At 35.3% G+C, this 26703-nt stretch overlaps 1 protein-coding gene across 3 annotated transcripts in view; it reads left to right on the forward strand.

The window, feature by feature from the left end:
• The first annotated feature begins 8004 nt into the window (after positions 1-8004).
• The window catches only part of LOC145692849 (uncharacterized), a 118670-nt gene continuing 99971 nt past the window's right edge, over positions 8005-26703 (forward strand). For 2 of the 3 annotated variants that reach the window (XM_081768363.1, XM_081768366.1), the window contains exon 1: positions 8007-8530. The gene's annotated coding sequence lies outside the window, so the exon portion shown is untranslated. Of the gene's footprint in view, positions 8531-26703 lie in introns of all 3 variants that reach the window. The other variant, XM_081768367.1, reaches the window with a different exon arrangement.

Raw genomic sequence — 26703 nt, forward strand, 5'->3', positions numbered from 1 at the left:
GGTCACACTCACGATTATATGATGCTTTCAAAGGTGAAAAGAGGTAAGGTCAAGCGGTTGCATTTTGTACGGCATGTGAGGTGGAATAGTTACCATGATAATTCTATTATTTTGTAAAAGTTGAAAATTTCGACGGAGATATGACTTCCGTGTTGTCTAGTAACAAGAGGAATGGATCTTCAATAGAGGGCCTCGCATGTTTACTGAAATGTAGGATCCATTCAAAAAATAACTGCCTATTTCTCCAACCGTTCTTTGAGCAGTCCTAGATAGCACCTACAGGTCTTTTCTTTCATAACAGTGGTGATATCCTTCGTCTAGAACAAATATACATAGGAGGAATGTATGGGCCAGCAGCACTAAAACAACATATAACGGTAACATTTTCCCTCTTTCCCAAAATGTTACACCCCCTATTTGTTTCAAACCTTTAGGAGTAGAATACGTTCAGGTGTTTGTGCTATGCTGATACCTGTTTCAACAACATTGTAGACCTGGTCTTCCTTGAATTCATACTTGTCAAAAACCTCTTCCAAGTTCTCTTCCTTGTTGAAAGCGTGAATCCGATTTAAACTAGTTTTTTCTGGCTTTGAAAAAGGATATTTTCGTGTCTTTTTAAGGAGTCAACCAATCTTTCCCTGCTGATCTCGAAGCGACAATAAAATTGTGTGCAATGCTGTTAGCCTCAGCAAATTCAAAGGCTAACCTTCGAAGTTCTATACATGTCATACCATAAAAAAGCTTTGCAATTAGTATAATGAGATTTGCCAATTCATTTTCTTTCTGCCTAGTTTAGATGCAGTTATATTCTCTCTCTTCATTTTAGTCTATAGAGTAGCCTCATGAATTCCGAACGCTCTTCCTACTTCTCTTAACCTTGTCCCCGATTGTATTGCAGCTATAGCACTCTAAAGTTGTTCTTGTGTCCATTTACCCTTTTTCATTTTCTTTTGATACTTCCGGGACACCTGTAATGACACAAAACAAATGGCTCATATAGTTTCCCTTGCTATTAATTTATGTTTGGGGGGAATACCACGCACGTGATGTGGGGTAATACCACGCACGTGATGTTGGGTAATACCATGCTTCTTTGTTTCTATGCTACCCCGTTATGTAAGAGACAAAGAAAACGCCATATCACATATTTTCGCTTTAAGCAAGAAACTTGAAAATTACCTAACCAGAGTACATATTATATCACATGTTATACATTTATATAACTACGCTTATTCTATCCTTACCTGTACGAACAAACACTGCGAATATTATAACACAATCGTTAGAAATATACTTCTTCCCTGCCACGTTCTCGAACAGGCTGTCATTTGGCGGGAATTATCGCCGCTGTGTTTCTTATGACTAGCGGCAGGTATCAGCACCAGCTGCATTTCCGTGAAGCCATTCTAAACAACGGAATTTGCATGCGTGGAATTCGACCTCTCTCCCCTAATTGTCCTATTTGTAAAAGAACTTTCAACATTAAAGAATAATTTTACTTAACATTAATATGTCTACAGTATTGTTTTTTGTTTTATTTTGTTTTTTTTTTTTTCAGTATGAAATCGAAATACATATCTTATGTGGTACTTTTTTGTCTGTATTTTTTATCGTCTTCAATCATAACAATTGTATACAATGACTAAACAAAACGAGAATTGAAGTATGACTTTCTGCTCTTATGTTCGGATAATCCTGCAAAGTAATGCACTTCAGGTAACTGTCATATCTCTCCTCCCAACATACCTTTACTCAATAGCGTTACCTAAACACAACAATAAGTACTGAAATATACTACATATCTGATGAGTTATTGCACTTGTTTTGAACAGTGTCCGAGAAGTCCTCTTACCCCTAGATTTGACTGTCCCAGAGAATAATACTGTATTAGTGTAATTTTAGTTATGAAATTAACAACACTGCTTTCATGGACACAGACAGCACTGTCACTATCTCATAGCTCTGCGTTCAAGATCACTTAGGGCATTTTAATTGTGAAATCATGGCTGATATGAGTTGTTGCGGTACACAATTAAGTAAGGCGTGGTAATAGTGAAGTTTGTATTGTTTCAGCTTGTTTTATAATTAACTCGGCGTTCTTATGCGCCAGTTCTAACGAGTTTCCAAGTTCCCGATCAGTTTCAATATTCCATCTCTTTAGATGTGACACTTCCTATTTTAACTTCTTTAACAACTTAAACATATCAGAGTTATCAATTCTGTTTCTGGTAAAGAAGAGAATTTTAAATTCAAGCTACGTCTTCTTGTCTGATCACATGATTTGCATCGCCAGGATTGTTTGGTTGACTTCTTGAATTCTAAATCCGCTTCTAATTTAGCACATTTTAGATGACATAACTTCAAGCAGTTCGATCACTGTAATTCTGAGGAAGTTTTTTTTTGTCTTACAATAGTCTTATTACATTCAATGTTAGAACTCATCGTGATTCGTAGTATCGAAATTAACAAAACGCAATAGTCTGTGCCCAACTTGCAGATCAATGTGGATTGGGAATACTGTTTGTTTACTTTATAGCCTAGTACACAACAAGGAAAATTGACGAATAAAGTATTTTATCTGTAAATTACTGTAGTTATACATACAGGCAGGGGTAAAAGTGAGGGAGAACGCGGAGGAACGTCGTCCTTCCACTTCCAGAAAATATATGTGGCGTCCACTCACTTTCTAAAAAAATACAATGGCCCTATTGTAACGGTATTGTGTAATTTTTCTATAATAACTTGCATTTACGGGCAAAATGTGCTTTTAAAATATGCAAAAGCTGTTCAAAAGGAAGAAAAAATATAAAGAGAAATAGATGTAATTTCTTGTCTGTTATTATGATTGATGTTCTGTTGTGATAGTGATATGACATGTTTTGTAAGTTCTCATAGCAAATATATATATATATATATATATATATATATATATATATATATATATATATATATATATATATATATATATATATATATATATATATAGTGAATCCATCTTGTGAAATATACATGTACAGTATTTAAAAGTGTGTCAATGTTTAATTTATTACGTACTGCAATAAAAAAAAGTAATACCTAAATGAAGTGTTTAGATGGATTTTCATAAAACAGTAACCTAGATTATGTAAATATACGGACTGAGGTCTATAATGACATAAAATATGAAAACAAGCATTAAGCTAATTACAAACTGGTGTTTTTCATTAGGGCTGCGCACGAGACAAAATTTGAGGCTGTCTCGTCTCTCGAAAATGTGCTGTAAAAGTGATGTCTCGACTCGAAAAATGTATTCTCTATTGGAAGAGTTGTGTCTCGACTCGAATTTTGTCAAGAAAATTCTGTTTCGACTCGTCTCGTGTGCATCACTATTTTTTATAGTAATACACATTTAGTGGTCGTCATAAATTGGTGGTTTGCCGCCTCAGGAATTCAGGAGATTTTGTGAGAAGATAAGTAAACAATCTCCTAAATAAATAACTGCAGATTGATTTTAAGGTTACGTAGTAATTTTATTAAATACATCAAAACGGAATATACCTTATTAAGGAGTTGAAGAAAAATTTTCAGAAATACTAAAATGAGTCTTCCTGGTAGTGAAAATACACCTGAAGCAACTGGTAATAGGGAAATGTACATTTACTCTGACCTAGCTGATCTCATTAAACAGCAGATAGGACAATTAAAGCAAGATTTAGGTGAGCAAATGAATCAGCAGATAGGACGATTGAAGCAAGAATTGAAGCAAGATTTTGATAACCAAATAAATCAGCAAATTGTATAATTGAAGCAACAACTCGACAGTAATATTCAACATTTATCACAACAAATTGAGAATACAAATCAGCGATTTGAACAGAGTGACCACAAAATGGAACAAATACTACGTAGGTTCACCGAAATGCAAAATTCAGTTGAAGTTGTAGAAACTATATTTAATGAACACAGTAACCAAATAAGTGAACCTGAACCTTTCATGGAAGCTATAGAGAATGTAGATCCTAAATTTGCATCGACGAAGCATTGATTTAAATGTGTGGATGAAATTTGCTGAGTGTTCGCATAAACATACTGCGGTATTGGTTGAATTAGATTATCCCAACTTCTCTCTTTATTCGAAATTTTTGATGGTCTTACTGATACTACGTGTAACGAAGATTTCAGTATGTGTCAATATGCGAAAAGTTATGGTCATCTTCGTCTAGTGAATGCTATTGGTTGCCTGTATTCACAGTATATTCAACATGATATTAATTCTGAAGATAAAGTAATTGTAATAAAATCATTTAATGATACGTACGCGACTTTGGTTCATGTAGCAAGAAGAAACTTGATTCCAGTATTCGTGAAATTCAGAAAGAGATCGTGTGTTCCCACCAATGCTTGTAGTGATTGGTCGATTGAGTTGGAGCTGTTGAAATGTTCACTCAACGAAAAGACCAGAATGATAATAGTGAACAATCCGATGGTGCTATCACATAACATGATGCAATGCATTGACTTCAATCATCTAGGTATAACATTGCAAAATTTTGAGAATCCATCAATGGTGCAATACAATACTAACCTGAACCAAACTAACCTTAATCGAAACCAAGTTCGAAATATTCATGTGAGTTTAAAGTGTGATTCCGATGTAAAAAGTAATGTTAAATTCACGTGTACCGGTAATGTAACCGAATCTAATCTTAGTAACAACAGCAATAGTAATCGTACTACACTTACGAAGCATGTAATCATTAGATCTAATTTCCCTCAAATTGGATTTCGTAGAAATTTCCTAGATGGCAAAAATTCTCAAAATAGGAAACAAAGTACTGTAGATGTAAATAACGCGCAAGATTGTATTCCGATTTATGATTTTCAACGCAACCCAAACGAATTCGTTGGTCATGTAACTTAAGCCAAAGTTACGGCATCCGAGAAAACTATAATCAATTGATTTTTGTTTATTTTACATGAATTACATTTAATATTTGAATTAATTCCTAATATGATAATTTCTTTATTTATGTTAGTTTATGTTATGATGTTGATTATCGTGTTTTGTCCATATTTCGTTTATAAATTGCATTTTGTTTGAATATATAATATATTTGATCCTCTCTCGTTAAAAAAAAAAAAAAAAAACAGTCATACAAACATCATAATAATATCCTTTTCGCAAACTCCTTAGTTTTGCCCAAGAAAATGACATAGATTTTGTTAACTTCCAACTTGTAACACGTATCGATGGCCTCAAAATGACTTTTAAACAACTTTTATAACGTTATTTGAATGCTCCTTCTATTGTCAATGTTAAATTGTATAAAATGAAATTAATTATAAGAATTAAGATAAATATGAAAATAATATTGATATAAAAGTAAAATATGATATATGATTGTATGAATTGTAATTATTGCATATACGAGGGTCATTCGAAAACTCAAATAACCAACATGTGATACCCAACGATCCAGGATTTCTTTTTTTTAATTTTTAAACAAAAAGTCCCATTTTTTGGGCGACATTATGTAACGGTATTGTGTAATTTTTATATAATAACTTGTATTTAGGGCAAAATGTGCTTTAAAAGAAAGAAAAAATATAAAGAGAAATAAATGTAATTTCTTTTCTGTTATGATTGATGTTCTGTTGTGATAGTGATATGACATGTTTTGTAAGTCGTCATAGCAACGAAAAACATATAATATACAGAGAATCCATCTTGTGATATATACATGTACAATATTTAAAAGTGTGTAAATGTTTAACTTATTACGTACTACAATAAAAAAGGTAATATCGAAATGAAGTATTTAGATGGATTTTATAAAACAGTAATCTATATTATGTAAATATAAGGACCGAAGGCTATAACGACATATACAATATGCAAAACAAGCATTAAGCTAATTACAAACTGGTGTTTTTCATAGTAATACACATTTAGTGGTCGTTATAAGATAGGTACGGTATAACATCATGCGTCCCCCTACCTTTTCAGATCCATTTTTACCACCTGCATACAGGACGATAATCTACAGTACTTAGTGTTTTGAATACATTCACTAAACCCACTTAGATGATTATATTTTCACTTAACGCAATAACTTGTTGGAAGCACAAAAAGAACGTTCAGTAGCTACTATTGCCAGAATACCAACCTATCAAAATATGAAATACAAGTACCAATCATAAAAAAAATGAAATGAAATCTTTGAGTTTTACGTCCCACGGTTATGGCGGTTAGGCTAAAGGAGACTGTGATGATGAGTAATGAATGAAATGGTGGAATAAAGGAAGTGGGAGGAAACGGGAGAACCCCGATAAAACCCACGCACACGGTGTTTGTCCACCACAAGGTTCACTTGGCGGGGATCGAACCCGGGACCCCTAGCACCAGAGGTGAACGCTCTACCACTGAGCAACCGCGGCCCCCTAAGTACCAATCATAAGTCTTTCAGTATTTTTACAACTTAAGTAGTAGTCGCTTGTGTAGGCCGTGAGTACAAGATTAAATTGCCCCACGAAGTAGTCTGACAAGGGTCTCGTTAGGCGCCACAGTCAATTGTTGGAGGGCGCCATTTCGTCAGTATCTTCAGTCAATTGTTGGTTGCAGTAACAATCAGTGCTCAACAACGTCTAATGCGTGAAATGTCACTGTATGAGTTTGAACGTGGGCATAACGCTGCAACAGCAATCCAAACATTTATCATACGAATTGGGAAAGTGCAATAAACCACAACACAGCGGCTGGTTACTTCAAGAAATGTCGTACAGATTGTAAAAATGTTGAAGATCAGCCAAGGTCCAGCCGCCACTAGGTAACAGATTCTGATGTCATAGACACACAATTGAGGAAAATCCATCCATCAGTAGACGAGATGGTCAAACCAATTTGGAATGTCCCAGTTCGCTGTGGTGCATATGCTTCACGAACTCAGAAAAATCGTCAGGAGCTGGCGCAGAGATGACCCTAGCTCAGGCCGAGAAAAGAGTGGATGTGTGCCGACAACTGCTGCAAAATCCGCGTGATGTGCGTTTCCTGAAACAGATTGCCACATTAGACCAAAAGTAGATTTTTTTTTGTCCGAATGTGCAAAAGCAGTGATGGTGCAAGGACCAACTTCCGGAACCAGCTGTCAAGAGGACTGTTTCGTATATAAAGCCATGCTCTATGTGTTCGCACTACGAGGGGGTAATTTAATTCGAGTTTGTATCATAACGCTGACCTTTATTTCGAAAAATTGGTGCTGATGAATGCTGCGCTACGCCAAAAATTATCCTGCCTTTGTGAACTGAAAGGATAACCAGCTGTAACAGGATAACAGAAAACCACAGTCGACTCGAAAAACACAACAAACAATTCAGAAACTTTATGGCTCGAATTGATTCCACACCTGGCATAGGGTTACAACTTGTTTCGGTTCATGGTGTACTTCCTGTAATCACGATGCCTCGTCTATCAGCAAGAAGTGGTAATAGCACCTGTTTTATTTAATTATTTATTTTTTTTATTTCCTCTAAAGACAAGAAGTGATATCGACGTGAAATCGAGAAAATGGCAGGAAGGTGGTTCCAGACAATCTAACACGAGGAGCTATACTCTGAATATTAACATGGTTTCATTGTACTGTAATAAATACTAGAATGTTGTGTACCAGAATATTGCAAGTCTTATGGCTCATCCTTGTAATTTGAACATAATTTTAATTCATATTAATATCCTAATCAGTGGTGTACCCAGAATTTCAATAAGGGGGTTTCAAGCTCCCAAGCGCATATTGTTTCTGAACACGCTTGATTTTTGTCTATATACCTTAGAAAAGTAAATGTTTATTTTTCCGTAATATCATGTTGAAGCAAGAGGGTGAAAACCCGGAAACTAACCTTAGTGAACGCCACTGATTCCAACACTTGACTGTATGAAATACCTTTAATCTCTGGAAACAAAATATGTTTGTTTTCTTCCTTTTCACTTCACGTATCGTATGTAAATGACCGTTAGAGAAGGCTGATGCACTCACAACAAACCCAAACAAGAAGTGCCTTGTTTGTTTATAATGTTTGAAGTTCTTATTTGCGATGAATAAATGCACTTAAATGGCGAATTTTGTTCCGCAGTAAGTGCTGCTAACTGGTGTCTTTGTTCATAAACACAATTTTTCCAAGGTTACAGGAAATTATTAATGCATGAAAAAAAAAAAAAAAAAAAGGATGAGCTAGAGGGCTTCTTAAACTAGCAGGTTTCCCAAGATGTTGCGGTGTGTGTGTGTGGGAATAATGTGATATTTTAGCTTCTGTGTTTGTGAATGTATGGCTTACCTGCATGACGCCTATTGGCTGTGTAATCTTGCCTTTCGTGGACCAACACCAAGGAAAAAAGCAAAAACTGGTTTTAATACGTACAAATTTCTTGAGTTTTCTTACAATATGTTATTTTAATAGCCGAAAGCATGATTGACAATATTTGAAAGTGAATTATTGTGATTTTTGTCTTTTTTATGTGTTTTCAATTCATCAAATCTGTGATATTGACAATTTTTTGGTAAGTATTTTTCTCATGTAAAAGTTTTCTCCTAGAGTCATGTTTTCTAATGGTGTAGTTGCTAGGGAAATTTTCGTATTCCTTAAGTATTTAGGTTAAAATTCATAGTTGAAACATTTTTCAAAAATGTTAATATTCAAAGTTTTAAAATTATGATCATTTGTTCTATTTTGAATACAACTTACCAATTATTAATACAAAAATATTAATACAAACATAATGAGGGAAATAGTGCACCTAAAAGAAATTAATTAAAATGGTAGTATACAGTGGTATACGCAATATAGGGTTTGGGGGGTTTCAACTCCCCCCTTGAATTAGATATTATGCAAAAAAAATAAATAAATAAAGATTTACAATATTGACGTATGTATACAAACACCTGAACTTGGGGTCTGAACTTGTTTTCTTTGATGAACTTCTACGTATTTAGGGCCGGCTCTAGGTAATTTGCCGCCCCCTTTCTCCAGAAAGAACAAATCTTAAAAGCCACGATTTTTAAGTATGTTACTCCGTCGTGAACCACAAAAGGGGAGGAAAAGGCCATTCGCACTCAGAAAGGCTAAACACTACAAATACAATCTCATTGTATTTGTTTTTCTTTAAATAATAATCTATTATGTTAATGAAAGATAAAGCAAACACACATGCAAAGGAAATATTGTAATCCTTTTTGTAGAATTCAATATTGAGCTTCAATCAGAATATATCAGTTTGCAATTCCAGTGCAAGTAGCTCTTTTATCTTTATTTCTTGATTTTCCTTCTACATCTGTTATTATTTTTATTTATTTATTTTTTTTTTTTAAAGTTTGTGACAAATACTTGCTTTCATATCAAAACTAATTAAATGGAACAGGTGTTCGCTACTGTTCGAGAGAATTGAGTTCTTGTGTTTGACAACAATCAAGCAATTTATGCTGGGATATGTTTGACCATTTGATTTGGCTATATGCATGTAACCTTAAACTAATGAGACCTAAACATGATTTATGAGTGAAGTATTCAAATACAAAATCCGCTTAGTAAATTTAAATACTATCATCAAGTCTGTTTGGAAAAAGAATTATTTATTTTAAATAATATAGCTATGACAGATTTTGCATTTCCTCGAAACTTGCCGCAAATACAAGTGTTGCATAATATGATAGAGCTGGCCCTGTGCGTACCCCACTAGCAGTGGCGTATTTACGATTTTGTTTCGGGAGGGGCTTTGCTAACTTTCAGGGGGGGGGGGCTTTGCCTGGAAATGTGACAATTCTGCAAGATATTTCATTTACTTTACTATACTAAGTAAGATTTCGGGGGGGGGGGATTAAGCCCGGAAGCCACCCCGCTAAATATGCCACTGTCCACTAGTATATTACGATCTGATTGTTTACTTATTTCAAATTTAACTACCATTCTCAGCAATGACGTTGTAGGATAACTACAAGGAAATCTTCTAACAATTGTTACAGAAGCATTATAATTTATCTTATTGGATTGCAATAGTGTTTCTTGGACTACAACATGATCAAGAATCATTCTTAAATAAGTAACTAAATTCTATTATATTGTAAATTACGTGATGTACGGTCAGCACAGCTGAGATAATTACCGTTATATCTGGCTTTTTAGACTAGTGTTAACTACTTCCCGTGGCGGTTATTGAGGGAAATCACAATGGGAAAAAAATTACATTATATCACTAAAGGAAGAAAACTTAATATACTGATTATTATAAAGCTGCACGGATACCCAGTGCCCCTAAGAGCTTGGGATCAACCCCCCAAGTTGATTATTCTTTCTCCCAAAAATTTATTACTGTCCCCTATTTAACATTCTTCCCTAAAATATTCCTTTCTATCGTAAATTTACCATTCTGGCCCTGAAATATACCCTTTTTCCCGCCAAATTTACCAATTTGACCCTGAAATATACATCTTCCCCGCCAAATTTACCATTCTGGGCCCTGAAATATACCTTTCTCCTGCCAAATTTATTATTCTGATCCTGAAATATATCTTTCTCCCGCCAAATTTACCAATTTGCCCATGAAATAAACTTTTCTACCACCAAATTTATCATTCTGGCTCTGAACTATACATTTCTTCCGCCAAATTTAATATTCCCCAGTTAGACAAAACCTGTGTACTAAAAATCCGCCTGTTTGCATCCCTGTATGGGTACAACTTTCTTAGTTTGTAGCAATACAATTTTTGTGATTTGAAGCGTGAGCTTCGCGTTTTTCATATACGAAGCAGATCTTTTCAGTCCATGATTCATTATAATTTCATTGTTGAAATGGTATATTAACAGGTCGGCTGCTATGAGACCCAAAATTGGGTCTCAAGTACTGTCATTCGTGAAGTCGTGATACTCACTTTTGTGTCTCACCTCACCTGCTGTTTCAAGTCGCGATACCCGTATATGAGTTTCACTTGTCCCTTATTAACATGGTAAAAAATAATCTTTTGTCTCCAGAATGTTACACGATACTCGTAGCCTGGTCCTAGAAAGCAACCGGCGCTTATAACAATGGCGTCAAAATGGGCGTACTATGTTGATTCATTTTCCCAATTTTTTATTACTTGGCCCCACAGAGTGTTAACCACCATCTGACCTTGGCAGTCAACCTGTTAAACTCCAAACAAAAAAGCAAACAATTTCCACATGGTGTATTCTCAATATCAACCATTGTGTTCCTTTCTTGAAATCGAACCCAGAACCACACAAATACGCTCACAAGATAAAGGTTCTCGACAGATCCGTATCCACGGGGGGCTAGGGGGCGGACCATCCTAAATTTTCACTGTCACCCCTAAATTTTTCACGGTAGGCTTCCAAATGAACTATAATATGGTTGGGTCGGCCCTCCCTAACTTCTACCGACCCCCTTACATTTTTGGGCTGGCTACCGGCCTGGTTCTCGATAATAAGTCACCTTCTCAGTTGTTCTGTAAAACAAATATAGATCAAATTGAATAATGTTCAAATAATAATAATAATAATAATAATAATAATAATAATAATAATAATAATAATAATAATAATAATAATAATAATAATAATAATAAAGTACCTGTGTTATTGATATTACTAAAATTTAATAACAATAAATTAAAGTATTTAACATTAGGATTATGAATTAAAAATCTGGGCTTTCGGCATCTATGCCCATGTATTTGCGGGCATACACTTGGAATGTAAAATTTAAATATTTCATTTTTTTTTTAAAATTTTTTCTATGCTCATGCTAGCACGTCCCATGAGGGATGACGTTTCTCGGTGATCACACTATTCGACGAAAGGGAAGGAAGGAGGCGGCCTGGGACCTATATGTTGGGTACCATTCCAACATTTGTCTGGTGCGAATGAGGAACTCAGGAAAACCTCACTGAGGATGGCTCGCCTGAAAAGCTTTTACACTTTTCAACCGAATGTTCCCACCAGGAATCGAACCCGGGATTGCTCGCACCAAAGACGAGAGTGTTAGCGACTACGCTATGTGGGGCTACTATTAATAATTTATTCGATACACTGTGTTTTATAGTGTGGAACTTTTAGTTATTACTTCAGTCACCTGTGAATGTAACTATGAAACAACAATAAAATTCACCTAATTAAAATATGGGGATTAGGTGGCTCAATGGTAGTTCCTTGGTTCGATCCCAGTTCGCGCCAAATGAATTTCGTGATGGACAAATACTGTATGCGTGGGTTTTCTCTGGATCTTCCGTTTTCTTCCACTTTCTTCATTCCACCATTTCATTCATCTCTCATCATCACCCTCTGCTTTAGACGAGCCGGCATAAACGTGCCTTCGATTTAGGCCGTTCAAAAAAGAAAAAAAAAAAAACATTTTTATTGTATAAAATAATAGACCATTACACATAATCTAAACGCACACAGAGTAATATGCTAAATACAATCAGTACTGTAAGTTGAAGTTAAACAATTATCAAAACATATTTTAATAATTGCAATGTCTCTTCTAACCAAACTTCCACATTGATAGTTAGTACTTTACAGATTAAAAAAATCGTTAAATCTATAATTTAAAAAATAATTACTCTTAATTAATTGCTTTCTGATTAATTTCATAGGTAATCACTAGAAATAAGAATTAATTTTATCTGAATTAACGGCAAAAAACAAAAAGAGTTACGAAATAAAATAGTGTTTTCTTTAAACAATCAATATTAGATAGTACATCACATGATTATTTTTGTTGGATCAAAAGATCTAATATATTTCAGGCAACAGTTTTCTTGTAGGCCTTCGATTTAGGACGTCCGTCAAGCTGGCCCGCACAAATTTTATTTTCAAACTAAAACAGTACCAAAAATTTGTACCCAATATGTACCAATTTGTACCACTAAAATTAGAATTTGTACCCCGACCAATTCCGAAAAAAATGAATTTTTGATGGCGGGCCAGCTTGACGTCAAGCTGGCCCGCACAATTTATTTTCCTTTCCAATTCGAACAAAAACGGTATCAAAAATTTGTACCCAATATGTACCAATTTGTACCACTAAAATTAGAATTTGTACCCCCACCATTTTCGAAAAAATTGAATTTTTGATGGTGGGCCAGCTTGACGTCAAGCTGGTTCGCATAATTTATTTTTCTTTCCAATTCGAACAAAAACGGTATCAAAAATTTGTACCCAATATTTACCACCACTAAAATTATACCACTAAAATTAGAATTTGTACCCCCCACCGATTTCGAAAAAAATTGAATTTCTGATGGCGGGTCAGCTTGATGTCAAGCTGGCCACACAATTTATTTTTCTTTCCAATTGAAACAAAAACGGTATCAAAAATTTGTGCCCAATATGTACCAATTTGTACCACTAAAATTAGAATTTGTACCCCCCACCAATTTCAAAAAAATTGAATTTCTGATGGCGGGTCAGCTTGATGTCAAGCTGGCCACACAATTTATTTTTCTTTCCAATTGAAACAAAAACGGTATCAAAAATTTGTGCCCAATATGTACCAATTTGTACCACTAAAATTAGAATTTGTACCCCCACCATTTTCGAAAAAATTGAATTTTTGTTTGTAATATGTGTTGTAGAAATTAGAGTCATCTGTGCCCACATCTGCACCTGAGAAACTTGTACAGAGCTTTACTTGGTTTCTGAATCTGTTTCGGATTAAAATATTGTCTATTCGGTACTGTTCACTACCTCCTGGTTTGCCCAAGATAAGGTATAGTTTAAAAAATTACATAAATTCAAATTTTTCGAAATGGGTAAAGGTACAAATTCTACTTTTCGTGGTAAAAATTGGTACATGTTGGATACAAGTTTTTGGTACAGTTTTCATTTGAATTGGAAAGAAAAATGTGTTGAGCAGGGCAGATTGACGTCAAGCTGGCCCGCCATCAAAAATTCATATTTTCGAAATCGGTAGGGGTACAAATTCTAATTTTGGTGCTACAAATTAGTACATATTGGGTACAATTTTTTCGTACCGTTTTTGTTCTAATTGAAAACAAAAATAATTTGTGCGGGCCAGTTTCACGTCAAGCTGACCCGCCATCAGAAATTCAATTCTTTCGAAATCGGTAGGAATACAAATTCAAATTTTGGTGGTACAGATTAGTACATATTGGGTACAAATTTTTGGCACCGTTTTTGTTCGAATTGGAAAGGAAAATAAATTGTGCGAGCCAGCTTGACGTCAAGCTGACCCGCCATCCAAAATTCAATTCTTTCGAAATCGGTAGGAGTACAAATTCAAATTTTGGTGGTACAAATTAGTACATATTGGGTACAATTTTTTGGTACCGTTTTTGTTCGAATTGAAAACAAAAAAAATTGTGCGGGCCAGCTTGACGTCAAGCTAACCCGCCATCAAAAATTCATTTTTTTCGAAATTGGTGGGGGTACAAATTCTAATTTTAGTGGTACAAATTGGTACATATTGGGTACAAATTTTTGGTACCGTTTTTGTTCGAATTGGAAAGGAAAATAAATTATGCGAACTAGCTTGACGTCAAGCTGGCCCGTCATCAAAAATTCAATTTTTTCGAAATTGGTGGGGGTACAAATTCTAATTTTAGTGGTACAAATTGGTACATATTGGGTACAAATTTTTGGTACCGTTTATGTTCGAATTGGAAAGAAAAATAAATTGTGCGGGCCAGCTTGACGTCAAGCTGGCCCGCCATCAAAAATTCATTTTTTTCGAAATTGGTGGGGGTACAAATTCTAATTTTAGTGGTACAAATTGGTACATATTGGGTACAAATTTTTGGTACCGTTTTTGTTTCAATTGGAAAGAAAAATAAATTGTGTGGGCCAGCTTGACGTCAAGCTGGCCCGCCATCAAAAATTCAATTTTATCGAAATTGGTGGGGGTACAAATTCTAATTTTAGTGGTACAAATTGGTACATATTGGGTACAAATTTTTGGTACCGTTTTTGTTTCAATTGGAAAGAAAAATAAATTGTGTGGGCCAGTTTGACATCAAACTGACCCGCCATCAAAAATTCAATTTTTTCGAAATTGGTGGGGGTACAAATTCTAATTTTAGTGGTACAAATTGGTACATATTGGGTACAAATTTTTGGTACGGATTTTGTTCGAATTGGAAAGGAAAATAAATTATGCGAACTAGCTTGACGTCAAGCTGGCCCGTCATGAAAAATTCAATTTTTTCGAAATTGGTGGGGGTACAAATTCTAATTTTAGTGGTACAAATTGGTACATATTGGGTACAAATTTTTGGTACCGTTTTTGTTTCAATTGGAAAGAAAAATAAATTGTGTGGGCCAGTTTGACATCAAACTGACCCGCCATCAAAAATTCAATTTTTTCGAAATTGGTGGGGGTACAAATTCTAATTTTAGTGGTACAAATTGGTACATATTGGGTACAAATTTTTGGTACCGTTTTTGTTTCAATTGGAAAGAAAAATAAATTGTGTGGGCCAGCTTGACGTCAAGCTGGCCCGCCATCAAAAATTCAATTTTTTCGAAATTGGTGGGGGTACAAATTCTAATTTTAGTGGTACAAATTGGTACATATTGGGTACAAATTTTTGGTACCGTTTTTGTTTCAATTGGAAAGAAAAATAAATTGTGTGGGCCAGTTTGACATCAAACTGACCCGCCATCAAAAATTCAATTTTTTCGAAATTGGTGGGGGTACAAATTCTAATTTTAGTGGTACAAATTGGTACATATTGGGTACAAATTTTTGGTACGGTTTTTGTTCGAATTGGAAAGGAAAATAAATTATGCGAACTAGCTTGACGTCAAGCTGGCCCGTCATGAAAAATTCAATTTTTTCGAAATTGGTGGGGGTACAAATTCTAATTTTAGTGGTACAAATTGGTACATATTGGGTACAAATTTTTGGTACCGTTTTTGTTTCAATTGGAAAGAAAAATAAATTGTGTGGGCCAGCTTGACGTCAAGCTGGCCCGCCATCAAAAATTCAATTTTTTCGAAATTGGTGGGGGTACAAATTCTAATTTTAGTGGTACAAATTGGTACATATTGGGTACAAATTTTTGGTACCGTTTATGTTCGAATTGGAAAGAAAAATAAATTGTGCGGGCCAGCTTGACGTCAAGCTGGCCCGCCATCAAAGATTCATTTTTTTCGAAATTGGTGGGGGTACAAATTCTAATTTTAGTGGTACAAATTGGTACATATTGGGCACAAATTTTTGGTACCGTTTTTGTTCGAATTGGAAAGGAAAATAAATTATGCGAACTAGCTTGACGTCAAGCTGGCCCGTCATCAAAAATTCAATTTTTTCGAAATTGGTGGGGGTACAAATTCTAATTTTAGTGGTACAAATTGGTACATATTGGGTACAAATTTTTGGTACCGTTTATGTTCGAATTGGAAAGAAAAATAAATTGTGCGGGCCAGCTTGACGTCAAGCTGGCCCGCCATCAAAAATTCAATTTTTTCGAAATTGGTGGGGGTACAAATTCTAATTTTAGTGGTACAAATTGGTACATATTGGGTACAAATTTTTGGTACCGTTTTTGTTCGAATTGGAAAGGAAAATAAATTATGCGAACTAGCTTGACGTCAAGCTGGCCCGTCATCAAAAATTCAATTTTTTCGAAATTGGTGGGAGTACAAATTCTAATTTTAGTGGTACAAATTGGTACATGTTGGGTACAAATTTTTGGTACCGTTTATGTTCGAATTGGAAAGAAAAATAAATTTTGCGGGCCAGCTTGACGTCAAGCTGGCCCGCCATCAAAAATTCAATTTTTTTCGAAATTGGTGGGGGTACAAATTCTAATTTTAGTAGTACAAATTGGTACATATTGGGTACAAATTTTTGGTACTGTTTTAGTTTGAATATGAAATTTGTGCGGGCCAGCTTGACGGACGTGATTTAGGTCGTTCAAAAAATTTGTTGCCTCTGACTCAATAATGATTCAAAAGATTCAATATATTTCTATCAAAAATTTTCTTGTACGCCTTATATCTGGACAACTAGATACAGTGTAGCCAAACCCAAACTATTACTCAACTCAGTATGATGTGCTTATTCCGTAAAAAATGCGAAAACTCGATTTAGGGGCCGTTCAAAAATTCTGTGGCCCCTGATTCAAAAACTAATTATTGGCCAAAATTGCAATCTTTTGATACATTTTTTTTAATCATTCCAAAAATTCTTGCTTGTGGACTTTTTCAGTCAGCAGAAAATAGCGTAGTTCTTTGATAACAATCTGATTTCAAGATTTCACACAATACGCTGTATTGTTCTCGTTGTATGAGAGTGAGTAATATTATTTTTTTAATCAATTAGAATTTCCGTTAATCGTTAACTTGCATTAATATTGATTCCTTAAAATTTTAATTTTTATCTTTTCAATTACGATTATGTATTACATTTGCAGTGCATGATTCTTGATTTTACTTAGTTCAGCATCTGACTGGAGTTAAAAAGTGTGTTATTATGTGTGGAATCATTGAAGGTCAGGTCGTAAACTAGTACCGCAACAATTCGACCTTCATTTTATACATATGCAGGGTGAACCAAAAGAAGCTGAACAGTAAATGATAACATTTATTTTGTAATTACATATATGAACAAAAACACCAGAGGTGCAAAAAGTGCAGCCAAGTTCGTCAGCCTCAAAAAGTGTTGAGATGAGGATGGATGAGCCAAGTTCCTTGGCCACTGCATCTGAAAGGAACACTGGAACTTGGCGCGAAGTGTCTAACATATTCGAATACATTAAGATGTCTGTTCCTAGTTTCACGGCCGGGACATTTCAGCCCTAAGGCTAGTGGTAACCCCAAATCCACCACGCTCACAAACACCATCCCTAAGGCTCGTTAGCATCATTTACTTTGACACTTCGTCGAGGAATATAAGTTTTCCTTGTCTGGGTTTCGAACCACCAATCTTACTGCAGTATACTGTATATGTGCCTTAGCGCCTTAGCAAAGTTGATATTCCTAAGGTTGATGGTGGTCCCAAACCCACCACGCCCACCACCATTATCCCTAAGGTTCCTTAACATCATTTCCCGTGACACCTCGCGCCAAGTTCCAGTGTTCCTTTCAGATGCAGTGGCCAAGGAACTTGGCTCATCCATCCTCATCTCAACACTTTTTGAGGCTGACGAACTTGGCTGCACTTTTTGCACCTCTGGTGTTTTTGTTCATATTTCACTTCTTTTTGTAGTTCACCATGTCAATATCGTATATTGGAATTCTCAATTGTGGCATATTGCTGCATTTAAATTTAAAATTGTACATTTTTAAAAGAGTCATAGTGTGTCACATACAACATTAGTTCCCAAGGGCACTCCCACCGGGAATCGAACCCAAGACCTGTACAAGAAAAGCGCACATGCTAGCCACTAGAACAGCGGGAAGGATTTATTCTATTAAATATCTGTCAGGGCGTTATGTCCAAACAAGATTCCAATTCATTTACCCGAACTACAAAATCACGATCGCTAACATCTCATTTTTCATTACCTAAATACGAAGAGTATCAACAGGGCCCAAAACCCTTGATGCTGAATCCTCGCTGCTATATCACTAGACATAGCTCGTGTTTCAATATACCTAGTTGTTCTCTACCTTTTCACATTGCGAAATTACGGAGTTCATCACATGACGCGCATGTTGCGCAGTTTCATACTGCCTCGGGTTTTCCTTCCGATGATATACACCATTCAAATAGCTTGTAAACTTAATAATATTTGCCACCAACATATCCTAACTGTATATAAAACTACATGAACTGACATAAATTAAAGAGGTGCTTCCGGTTGACGTGGAAAGTTGAAATGATGAAGGGGGATGAAGAATTTTCCCATGTTATTTAAATGGGTATTTTTTTTTTTTTTGACATATAATCTCATGTTTTAGGAACTTGAAATTAGAATTTAAAAAATTGAAATTCGGTATGCTTGTACGTTTTCATTAGTATTACCTAAGTAAATCAGTAAAAATAAACAATTCCAACTTTAGAGTGGTTTTATGGGGAACTGAAAAATCTTTCCCATGGTACGTATTTATATGGGACACCTTTTACACCCCAAAATTATACGGCACTTCCTGTAGGGCTACAATGATTAAATTTGACGTGATTGTAGTTTTTCGGAACTAACCGACAGAAAAATTGCCAAAAGTTAATATTTTTAATTTTTAGGGAGTCTAAAGGGGAGATGAAAAAATTCCCCATGCTATTTAAATAGGCCTTTTTTTGGACTTATAATCTCATATTTTAGGTACTTGAAATTAGAATACAAACGTGAAATTCGGTATGGTTCAACGTTTTCGTTAGTATTACCTAAGGAAGTCAGTAAAAATGAAAATATATAAATTTAGAGTGGTTTTATGGGGAACAGAAAAACTTCCATGTTATTTATATTGGACGTCTTCTACACCCCAAAATGTTTAGGCACTTCCGGCAGGGTTAGAATGATGAAATTTGGCACGATTCCGGGACTAACCAACAGGAAAATTGCTAAAATTGAATATTTTTAATTTTTAAGGAGTCTAAAGGGAGATGAAGAAATCACCATGTTATTTAAATAGGCGTTTTCCCGGAATACAAAATCTTATCTTTTAGATAGTTGAAATAGGAAAAGAAACTTGAAATTCGGGAATTGTAAGCTTAAGAGGTGTGAGGAAGTAGGACGAGCAAAGGCGAGGGTGTGGGGGCGAACCCCCGAAGGGCAAATTCAGGAAATATTAAGAGCAAAGGCACGAAATTCACTGTTGATGAAAAGGCTGACACGTAAGAGATTCTCACACTATTCACAGATGGAGACACGAAGTATCAAGAACATTTTTACATAACGAGTGTGGTAACTATAATATAACTCTGGTACCAATATATTTACGAAATCGGTTACATTTTGTTACCGTTTGTAAAAATGTCTCACATAAATTCGAACAATTGGATTTCTCATTTCTTCAAAAACTACATTAATTTTAAACATTCTCACCTCAACATTATCTTACTTATCAAATTAATTTCACTATCTATTTAATACCAATGACTGCAATAAAGGAAAAATATTCACCGAAAAAAGACAAAATATTGGCTTTCCTAGTCTGAGTTTCCAACCACGAAATTTACGGCAGTATGTACGTGTCTTAGTCCACGGTTTTAAAAGTTAACTGATTCACAGAACGTGCCTCATTAACTTGCTTAACTACCTATTACTAGCTCTCACTTATTTTACTCGCACACTCAGAAAAACTGTATGTGGCGTACGTAAAAACGTTTGTTACATGTGTAAATCTTGTAGTTGTTGGACTTAACGTACACTAAACGTATAACTGAAAAAGTATATTTGAACGTACTTTCCGTATAAGTGTTCCGAATAAACGTACTTTCTACACGAACGAAAAGACTTTATGTAGGCGGTCAGGATCTCACATACAGATGGCCGTATGTAACTTATAGCTGACGTACGTAATATACGGAAGACTGTTAGATGTCAGACATCCTGCAACGACATTGTGTAACATCTAAGCGAGAAAGAGAGCAGTACGTATGTAGCATATGGATAACGTATGTTAAGTATTGATTTCTGTAGTAAACATAAGGATCCTGTATATTTGTACACTATACCGCTACCCGGATAACGGATTTTTCTCAGTGACCTTAGCTCATTTTCTATTAACCTAGAACGACAGGGACACGAACACAGAAACATCGAGGAGAGTTAAGATTCCAAAGGCTCTTCCACCGGGAATCGAACCCAGGACCCCATACACCAAAGGCGCACGTGGTAGCCAATAGACCAGCGAGAAGGGCACCAACTCGACCACTCAGACGATTGACAACATTATCACAATGCACATGATGTGTTCAATAACGGAATCGTTCCCGATTTCTGATTGTAAGGACAGTTTTTTTGCTAATGAAAAAATTTCCGTAGCAAATTCCTCAAATTTCATTTTCAATCCGTTATAGTGTACCTTTATGGAGAGTTTCGCCCATAAAAAGTCCCCATAGTACATTCCTTAAATTTGGAACCTTTACTTACACAGGTCATTACATAAGGTAGGTACGTACCATTATGCAGAGTTTCAATTCCCTATCTCATTTGGAAGCACCTAATCAATGATGAGTGAGTAGGGTGACCAAATCGTCAACTAGAAAAAACGGGACAACTTTCTACTTTTGGATAGGTTACTCCCCTAAATATATATTTTTGCCTCTCCGTTCTCTATCTTTCTCTCTCTGTATCTCTCACCAATAAAAAGGACAAATTTACACTTTTTCGTTTTAAAACCTATTGAAAATGTTGTGGAATTAATTAAATAACAAGTAACTATCAGCAACTAACAAAAAATGAAATTTTGAAAACATTACTAAAAATAGGCTATATGAAACATTTATCAATATCGTCAATCAACAAAATATGTCACCGGCAGAATTTAAACAAACTACTCTCAGCATCTGATTTCAACTCCCTTTATTTTCTTTTTCTTACTTTTAAACATTATTTCATTTACAGTTAGTTTTCTTTTAACTTTCAGTTTTATAGTTCTATACTTTTGTTCCCCTTTCGTAAATGAAAATACGTTATATCTTAATCAAATCACGGAAACAGTGTACTGTACTGATGACAGCCCCTCAATCTTCCACCGCCCGAAACAGAGAGTAAAAACAGCTTACATTTGTTCTTGATAAGACTTTCAGCCCCTTGCACTGTCGTCTGCGGAGTGGGGAGGCCTAGGAGGGAAAACAGTGCAGCCACCACATCCAATATCGCAAACGTTGTAATGACATTGCTCAGTAATTAGACATATTCCAATATAATCACATAGCTTAGGAAATAATAATATAAATTAGAAAATTTTAGATTGGGAATGTTTTTTGTATCTAATATACGTAAATACGGGACATTTTGGCGTCCCGGGAAAATTTTTCGGGACACCGGGAATGGTAGTGAAAAAACGGGACAATCCCGTTTTTACGGGACGGTTGGTCACTCTATGAGTGAGTAAATGAACCGATCTCTGTTTGAGTAAGGACAATTTTTTGCCCATAGAAAATTCCATAGCACATTCCTTAAATTTCGGATATTTTTCATATTCAAGCCATTATAAACTACCTTCGTGTAGGCATTCACATCTTCATCTCATTGGGAAGTACCTAATGGCTACGGACAATTTTTTGTCTATAAAAAATTTCCCATAGCACATTTCGGACTTTTTCCATACTCAGGTCATTATAAGATACCTTTATGCAGTTTCACGTTTCTATCTCATTGGGAAGTACCTAATCATTTTGATGAGTGAGTGAGTGAATCGATTTCTTGCTTGGCTAAGGAAGTTTTTTGCCTATAAAAACTTTCCCGTAGAACATTCCTCAAATTTCGGACTTTTTCCATACTCAAGTCATTATAAGGTATCTTTATGAAGAATTTCACGTTTATATCTCATTGAAAAGTACCTAATCAATTTGATGAGGGAGAGAATGAACCGCTTTGTGTTTGACTAAGGAGAGTTTTTCGCCCATAAATAACTCCCATAGCACATTCCTCACATTTCGGGCTTTTTCCATGTTCAAGTCATTATAATGTACCTTTATGCAGATTTTCACATCTCTATCCCATTGGGAAGTACCTAATTAACTTAATAAGTGAGTGAGTGAAACGATTTCTTGCTTGGCTAAGGACAGCTTTTTTGCCTATAAAAACTTTTCTGTAGAACATTCCTCAAATTTCGGACCTTTTTCCATACTCAAGTCATTATAAGGTATCTTTGTGAAGAGTTTCACGTCTCTGTCTCATTAAAAAGTACCTAATCAATTTGATGAGTGAGTGAGTGCAACGATTTTTTTCCTGGCTAAGGACAGTTTTTTGCCCATAAAAGATTTCCCATAGCACATTCCTCAGATTTCGGACTTTTTCCATACTCAGGTTGTTATAGGGTACCTTTATGCAAAGTTTCACGTTTCTATCTCATTGGGAAGTACCTAATCAATTTGATGAGTGAGTGAGTGCAACGATTTTTTTCCTGGCTAAGGACAGTTTTTTGCCCATAAAAGATTTCCCATAGCACATTCCTCAGATTTCGGACTTTTTCCATACTCAGGTTGTTATAGGGTACCTTTATGCAAAGTTTCAGGTTTCCATCTCATTGGGAAGTACCTAATCAATTTGATGAGTGAGTGAGTGAAACGATTTTTTTCCTGGCTAAGGACAGTTTTTTGCCCATAAAAAATTTCCCATAGCACATTCCTCATATTTTAGACTTTTTCCATACTCAAATTGTTATAGGGTACCTTTATGCAAAGTTTCAAGTTTCTATCTCATTGGGAAGTACCTAATCAATGTGATGATTGAGTGAGTGAAACGATTTTTTTCCTGGCTAAGGGCAGTTTTTTGCCCATAAAAAAAATCCCATAGCACATTCCTCAGATTTTGAACTTTTTCCATACTCCAATTGTTATAGAGTACGTTTATGCAAAGTTTCACGTTTCTATCTCATTGGGAAGTACCTAATCAATTTGATGAGTGAGTCAGTGAGTCAGTGAGCCTGAAAACGGCATATTTTGGGGGTCCAGTACTCAAATATGGTTGAAGGTAGGAATGTGAGATTTGGCATATGAGTACATTTGTGAGATATCTCCTTATATTCTAAATTTCATGTTTCTACCCTTGATAGAATCGTTTTTACAAAGCCTCGAAATCGGCGATTTTACCCAAAACTCTTGTTCGTGTATAATATGCTTACGGCAGTGCAGGCCAGTTTTCATTTTCTTCTCGGAACTTGGCTGCCATGCACTGCCGTGCATGTTGATACGCTACAACTATATTAATTTTATTTTAGAATCAAATACATTTGGTTATAAAATTTAATGTAATATAATACAAACACTATAGCAATAATAAACACCAATTTAATATTACACTCGTAACATAAGTCCTATATTTCACCCGGGGTCGGCTCTACCATATGTGCAATACGTGCATTTTTTCACGGGGTGGTAAGTTTCGGGGGGCAATAAAATATGTCATAACTATTTCATTTATCTATTGTTGGGAACACACTTCATAATGATGATAGTTAAATTTACTAAGCTAAGCTTCTATTTGAATACTACATTCACAAATCATGTTTAGGTCGCATTAGTTTAAGGTTACACGCATAGTGTTAAAGCAAATGGTCAAACAAATTCCATCATGAATTGCTCGATTGTTGTCAAATACAAGAACTCAATTCTCGAACTGTAGTGAACATCTGTTCTGTTTTTTTAGTTAATTATCACAGTTCTGATATGAAACCTAATATTTGTCACAAACAAGTTCCTTTCTTTGAAGATGGAAAAAACTTTTTTTTTTTAAAAAAAAATTAACAGATGAAGAAGGAAAATCAAGAAATAAAGATATAAAAGGTAGTTGTACTAGAATTGCAAGCTGATATTGAGATTGAAGCTTGATATTGAATTCTATATATATATATATATATAAAAAGGATTACCATCTTTCCTCTGCAGATGTGTTTGTTTTATCTTTCAATAACATAAAATATTATTTAAAGAAAAAAAACAGACACAACGAGTTTGTATTTGTAGTGTTTAGGCCATTCTGAATTCGAGAGCACTTTCCTTCTCCTTCGTTGCTTGTGATGGAGTAGGATACTTAAAATTGTGGCTTTTAAGATCTGTTCATTCTGGAGAAAGAGGAGAGCCGGAAAATGATGCCATTGTGCAGGGCGTCAAATTGCCGAGGGCCGGCTCCGATTTCAGCTACTGTCCGCCTACTTTTGGTTCACACTGTATATATAACTAGTGCTAACTACATAAGATTGTTAGGCACTGCCAAACTTTCAATAAAAGTTGTGGTATGTGGTAGTATATATTTAATTTAATTACGAAGTTGATGTACCGAGTAGAAAGTGTAAATTGTTTTATTGCACACAAGGAAAAAAATAGAATATGTCAACAGACTGCCAAGTGGAGGATGAATAGATAACAAATTGAAACGAGACATATAAATCTAGGGTGGATGTGTAAAGTAGAAGTAACTGTAAAATTTTGATTTTGGGATATGTGAAATTTGAAGTTTGTCGGCCTGTAAGATGAAAGAGTACAATCTAAATATTTTGTATTATCATATACTATTGTCCATTATGATACGGTAGACTTATACCATGCACACATTTTGCTATTACAGCGGAAACATAAGCAAATGTACAAAGTACAGACGAGTAAAGAGAGATACAAGTTACAAGATTACTATGAAATAACTACTAACAATAACTTTAAGATCGAATTATATGTTATTTGTTTGTCATTGTCGACTCTGGGATCGGGATTAGGATTAGGAATCAGATTTCTAAGCTTTCGGTATTTATGGCCATGTCAGTCCGTCACGTATGAGGGAAGACGTTCCTCGGCGATCACACTATCCGAGGATCACTCTACCATACGGATTATCTTCAAATGAAATCTTCAGTTCAGTTCACGTTGTCTTCAGTTGATATCTTCAGTTCAGTTCTCGGATTATCTTCAGTTCGGTTCTCGGATTATCTTCAGTTCAGTTCACGAATTATCTTCAGTCGATATCTTCAGTTCAGTTCTCGGATTATCTTCAGTTCAGTTCTCGGATTATCTTCAGTTCAGTTCACGGATTATCTTCAGTCGATATCTTCAGTTCAGTTCTCGGATTATCTTCAGTTCAGTTCACGGATTATCTTCAATTGATACTTCGGGCGTGATCCCAGCTTCTAAAGCTTCGGGTTACGATTGTTTCATTCTGATGTGGAATTTCTACATTTACGCTAGCGTACGCTAATGGCTAGGACTTTCGGGCTAATCAGGGTGAACATATAATTCACAGGTTTTGGATAATCCAAGATCCTCCTCCTCTGCGCTCTCCGATGGGAGACTAATGGAGTTGTGTGTTTCCTTACCTCGAGAGATATCACCTGCTCGTATGATGAGATGAAACACCGATCTCTTTGCCTGGATGAAGGACTGGAGTTCTACAAATGGGGGCTGTTGCATGGTGTGAGGGCTTAATTCGTTCAAGAGAAAGAAGTTACGCTCAATAATTGCATGGATATTACGAGCTAAAACTGTTCCATAACTGCCTATACTACTATTACACAAGTTGCAACTGACTGCGTCAGTCAACCTACATGTTTTACATTCGTGTGCATCCACTTCCCAGGGGTACTTGATTGTTAACACAGACCGGGGTTATCAAAACTCTGACGGAATACTTAACTGTGATGTTATATTCTATCCATATTGTTAGGGCAGAATACAAGGTCTTTAATACTTAGACACCTGCCACAAAAGAACGAATATAATAAGCCATATTTATTAAGGAAAAATTCAAGATCATTCTACAAGGAAAAAGATTGTAATTAATTTTCTGAGGAATTATTATCTAAAGAGTATACAGCAACGTATGTCTGTGTTTAAACTCATTTTTGATAACCGTAACACACCATCATAAAGTTACAATCTTGATTGTGATGTTTTTCTTATGTTCTGTAAAACAATACCTCAAAATCTGCTTGTTTCCAAAAATGTGGTCAGGAATGGTTGAGGACATCCCTAAACTTCATTCTTTGTTATTTTACGATATAATATTTGTACCTCAGCTCGAGGGACGACTAATTCGTATTGAATAACGTAGTTTCTATCACACAAGTGCTCTTTAATGAAAAGTAACCTTTAATATAACGTCTTGAAAATCTGAA

The sequence above is a fragment of the Thermobia domestica genome, chromosome 8 (assembly GCF_964235325.1).
Source record: "Thermobia domestica chromosome 8, izTheDome1.hap1.1, whole genome shotgun sequence".
NCBI lineage: Eukaryota > Metazoa > Arthropoda > Insecta > Zygentoma > Lepismatidae > Thermobia > Thermobia domestica.